Source organism: Coffea arabica, chromosome 7e (genome assembly GCF_036785885.1).
Source record: "Coffea arabica cultivar ET-39 chromosome 7e, Coffea Arabica ET-39 HiFi, whole genome shotgun sequence".
NCBI lineage: Eukaryota > Viridiplantae > Streptophyta > Magnoliopsida > Gentianales > Rubiaceae > Coffea > Coffea arabica.
Window position 1 is genome coordinate 42,383,120 of NC_092323.1, and position 5,566 is coordinate 42,388,685.

General features: G+C 33.8%; 1 long non-coding RNA gene across 2 annotated transcripts; it reads right to left on the reverse strand.

Annotated features, from left to right (window-relative positions):
• Positions 1–1,349: 1,349 nt before the first annotated feature.
• Positions 1,350–4,805, reverse strand: LOC140010869 (uncharacterized). 2 transcript variants are annotated; one of them, XR_011818027.1, is made up of 3 exons: positions 4,497–4,767; positions 2,250–2,310; positions 1,350–1,829 (listed from the first exon to the last, which is right to left on the reverse strand). It is a non-coding gene; the product is annotated as an uncharacterized lncRNA (long non-coding RNA). The 2 variants fall into 2 exon arrangements; XR_011818026.1 differs by having other exon boundaries at positions 1,350–2,310; positions 4,497–4,805.
• Between the last annotated feature and the right edge of the window lie 761 nt (positions 4,806–5,566).

Consider the following 5,566-nt stretch of genomic DNA (forward strand, 5'->3'; position numbering starts at 1 on the left):
TTATCTAGTCGTATTTTTGACAGGACAAATAGATTGAAATTGGGCTAACAACAAATTATAAATCCTAAAAGTCTTGAATTAGTTTAAAAAAACTAAGAAACTTAAAAATTTTCATCTGTCATAGTAATTTATATAATTACCACATTCATTTAAATCTTTTGAAAGTTATGTGTTTGAAATAGAGAATGAAAAAATATTGTAGGTCTAGGGTGGGTATTCATATTCATATTCATATTGCACTCTACAGTCACTCACGTTTTTAGGAAAGTGAATAGTGCGGCGTACAAGTTAGCAAGTATGGAGGCTCAAGATGATTTCCTCAGTATTATGATTCAACAACATCTTGGGGTCATTAAAGCAGCTATACCTTTTGACAGTAGGGAATTTTCTTTTGTTCGTATGGAAGTTGAAAGGGTGTAGCTTTTCTTATTTCTAGATTGCACTAGATCTTTGTAACGTGGCTTTTTATTAATAAAATGGGGGCTAGCATCCCCACCCCGGGACGGGGTTTGCCAAAAAAAAAAAAACTTCAACTAGAAACTCAAACTTGGCCTCGCTTGATTTTTAACAAAATGATATGCCAAGTTTGTGCTAGCAATAAAATGTAAATACTAGTAAGTCTTGATTTGCTTAAAATTTGAGAAATTTTAAAATTTTCATTCATCATAGTAGCTCATATATTTCTCCCGTTTATGCAAGAGTGAATAACAAAATTGTAGTTCTAGGATACTTTGATCCAATTCCAACTCGAGGTTCAAGTTTGGTCTAACCCTACTTTTAACAAGGTGAATAGACCAAATTTGGGCCGACAACAAATTTTAAATACTAAAAGTCTTGATTTTCTTAAAAAAACTAAGAAGCTTCAAAATTTTCATTTGTTATAGTAATTTATATACTTACTGTATTTATTTAAATCATTCAAAAATTATGTGTTTGAATTTGAGAATGAAAAAAATACTCTAAGTCTAGGGTACTTACATTCAATCAAACTCTAACTCAAAATTCAAACTTGGTTTAGCTCTATTTTTAACAAGATGAATAGGCCGATTTGGGCTAGCAAGAAATTGGAATACTAGAAGTCTTAATTGCTTAAAAAATTATTTTTTTCAAATCCAAGGATTTGAAAATTTTCATTTAATTATAGTAGTTAATATAGTTCTTATATTTATTTACATCAAGTGAAATTTGTTTGCTAAATTAGAGAATGAAAATAGTGCTAGTTTAGAATACCTTAATCGAACTTCAACTTGATGCTCAATTTTGGTGTGACGGCCCGGTCTTCTCCTAGGACATACCCTAGAAGTTAGCGGATCGTCTGTTTGGCTCTCACCAGGATTTACTCACTCACATTAACTTCAAAGATAACATTTTAATAAACCAAAATCAACCGTTCAGATTTATTACAATACCTAGTTTAATACAAAAGCTTCAACTGTAATAACATACTAAAGGATTCACAAACACAAAAGGTCTTCACGCTAACTCCCTAAGATCTCTCGTTCGATTCCCGACCATCAACTCTTGTAAGGAAAACAAAACTAAACGGTTGAACTAAAGCTTAGTGAGGTTTGTCGAGCAAGTAACATTTAATAAACGCTTAAATCAATACAATCAAGCAAGTAGAGCACATTTCACTGTACAATCACTTTCATTGAGTAATTGGGGAAACACTTCACCAAACAATCACTTTTAAAAGGATACGGTGCTCGCATTAGAGCCACTTAAATGTCATTGAGCATTCATTTCAGTGTCAAGAGACACTCATTTCATTGTCATTGCACATTCATTTCAATATCATTGCACATTCCGCCAATTCACCTCCTTATGTCCTTCAAAACAATAAACAATCCCCTACATTCAATAATCAGTTTAATAATCTCCCAACCTCATGGTAATACTTGAGCATACCGAAGCATTTACCCAAAGCTACCGTCCTATGAAACCAAACCCTTTGCTAGTTCGAATAGTCCGTTGAACAGTGGATTTTGGGGCCCAGTTCAGCCGATACGGCGAGACACACATACGGCTTACATTCATGTACACTTACAGTAATATTCAGTCAATTATCGACCTTCAAACTCAACTAAGTTGAGTGCGATAAAGTACACCCTCGACTTAGAAGGCGAGGGACAATTGAGATACACTTCACAAGGAATCATTTAGTAATAATTCATAATAAGCACGTTCGTCACATAATTTCACTTAGATACACATAAACAGTTAAACACATAAATTCGGAAAACACTCACCTAATTATTCAAATAATTTACTCTCGAGCCTCGGGTCTGTTTCCTGGCTCGCAGCTACTTCCTGAGACAAGTTCATAATTTCGAAGTAAATATATAATTTGTAGATATTCACCTATTATTCGTTATCCTATTATTTAAATTGTTAAAATCAAGTTTGACCTTAAGTATAAAATATATTCAATAGTTATTCCATATTTCATTTCGAGACTTATTGATTTTATCATTTTAAACCAAGAATTATACATAGAATATACAATTTATATATTATCACTTATCACTTGTTATTTTATGATTTAAACTACTAAAGTCAAGTTTGGCTTATAAAACAACGTATAACATATTTTATATTTATTTTACATTTTATTTCACAATTTAATAACTTCATTATTTCAAACCAAGAATTATACATTTTTCCCAAGTTTATATCTTTATATATTATTTGAACCAGGAATATCTCTTTCTCAATCCAATATTCATTAATTGCGACTTATAGATACTCCATTTGTTCCCTTTTAAATCAACTAAACTCTAAGTTATTTGTAAATTGGATTTCGTTCCATTACACTCGCCTCTCAAATTTTATGGTCTTTAAAATATTTGTTAAGACAATATTAAGTGATTAGAAGCCAATTTAGGTACATAACTATCATGAGTTTTCCGCTCATTTGCTTTAGTTTAACTCTACTCGTGGAACTATATATGGCCATTAAATCTCGGAACAACCGTAGCTATCATTTATGAAAGTTTACAAGGTTGGAAATTAGAAGAAATGTTGGTTAAAAGTTGATTCCTCACGGCTAGCATTATAGCAAAATGCATCCGGAAAAATAAAAGAAGGCAATGAGGAACAATGAGGATGGCAAAGCTGCCATCCTCTGGTGTTTTGGTCATAACTGGAGCTGCGCTTATTGGATTCAGGCAAATTTTATAGCGTTTCGAAACTAAGACATAGACCTACATTTCCTGTGAAGACATTGACATCCAGTTCTCGTATTTTCAAGGTAAAAAATGGCCGGTCAGAAGCACCTTCTGCTTCATTCTCTCGGCCATAAGGTGATTCAGCACACAAGTTCACAGCTTCCTCTCCCTTTGCTTCAATGTAACCTTACTTATGATGCTTAACGTAGCTACTAAACCACAGGGCAACCTTAGTTATCACCTGTAGAAGTTCACAAATTCAGACATTAGAAGAAAGCTGCTTCAAAAGCTGATTTCCTTCCCTTTAGTGTCATAACAGATTGTATCAGCTTCCCTTAATCGAATGTTAGTTAAGCTTCCTTAGGTTTTTCTGATTTCCAAGACACCTATCTGTTAAGGTAGAGAATTAACATGTCTTCCATGTATTCGTTAGTGAAGATTCCAGAATCAGTAACATCAGGTCATGCAACCTGTTTAATTCCTTCGGCCAAGCACCTACAGTCAGTCGAGTTCATCAGGTCTACTATATTCACTTTAGTTTCTGCTTGTTTCTATCTCATTTGTTAAAGTCTAAGGACTTTATGACATGCTACAGCTCACTACGCAGGTTTAGCAGCTAAGGGTCGCAGGGAAGACCTAACACTTCCTACCAGTTCTGCTCAGTCGAAGCCACAGATTCAGCAGGTAGTGGCTTAGCAGCTGAGCTTTCCCTTTTGTTTCTCTTCAGTTTTGTACTCCAGCTAATCGTGTAGAGTGTATTAATCTACTATCAATTTATCCTAAATAAAACATGGTAGATTATGATCAGAACTCAGAAGAATAGCTGAACTAAATCTCGTGCTTGAGCTCAGCAGCAGAATCTGATGAATAACAGCATGCATCATATTTCCCTCGAGTTCCATTTTCTCATTTCATGCTCACCTTCTCATGCGTGAAACCATCAAGATGCCATGCACACTTTATATATTAGCACAGGAAGTTGTAGAGCTATTATTCATGAAAAATCAACCAAAACTATTCCTTTCCTTTTTCTGATGAAACTGACCGTAGTCCGTAGAGTACACTTAGTTATTCCAGCTCACGGATCCTACCTTTACAAGTTCTATGGCTAACATTACATAATATCAGAAATCAGAGCCAACCATCTCCATGTATTTTCTATCAGAATTCAGTTTATGGTTCTTACAGCCTGCATCAGTCAATCATCAACCATTTCTCACGGTTCAGTCCGGAATTAGTTGAGCTTTAAATCAGAAATTTCCCTCAGTTGAAGCGCAACTTACAGGTTAAACATATACTCAGTAAATATGTGTTAGTCATGGAGCTTACCTCTTGTCTTAAGTTCTAAAAATTGCAGACGAAACCAGCTGCTATTCCAACTTCTCCTGCTTCAGTTCCCAAACTACACCAGACTCCTCTTCGTTCTCACTCTCGCAGCCTTTCTCTCTCTTTTCTCACTCACTCGAATCTGCTTTTGAAAGAAAGCGAGAAAGAAGACAGCTTTGTTTGTTTTTGCTCTCAGTCCGCCAGTTTTCATTTCTTTAAGCTACTCTCTTGTTCGGCCACTGTTTACTCAGCAGACCTAGGTGTTTTTATCTTCCTGACAGCTGTCTCAACTACGAGCTACTCACCGCCCCAAATTTGATTTCCACTGCTTAATCTAATAGAGCTTGCATTCGGTTCAATGAAATGTATTCCTTTCTCTCGATTGGTTTCTAAATTCTGATAGTTTGTGTGATGGTTGCATGGTAGTTAGTCTTGAAGTTTGAGGTCGGTTTGGTCTTTTAGTTGTAGTTTATTTGCTCACTAAGGCCTAAAATTTTATGATTTCATGCATGAACCCCTAACTTCATTTGTATTTTTTGTGAAAAATTTTCTTACGTTGATTTAGTCGATTTCGACACATTTAGCATTAAGAAAACCTCATTAGACATGTATTTGTTAAATTTCTAGTGTATGATACGTGTCTAGTAATATTTGCAAATAACATAATTTACGATATGCACGTCATCTATTTATTTAATTCGTAAAATTTTTCTATACCATTCTAGGATATTTCCTAAATTCTCAATTTTATAGGGATTTAATTAGGCATTTAAGGTAACTTTTTATTCATTATATATAATTTTTCTAATATCAAAGTAAATAAAATAAAATAATTTTAGGGTATACACATAATTTTCTCGGGTTCTCACATTTGGCCTAACTCTAGTTTTTTATAAGGGATGTCATAATTGGGGTTTTGAATTAGATCAAAATTTTGTTATATATGTCCAGATTAAAGCTATTTAAAATTTTTTATTTCATTTATTCATTTCACTAATTTCTCATAAGCTTCTTCTCTTTTCCATATTTGTTCTCAAATTTGACATATATGTACGTATTTATTATTTTTCTCT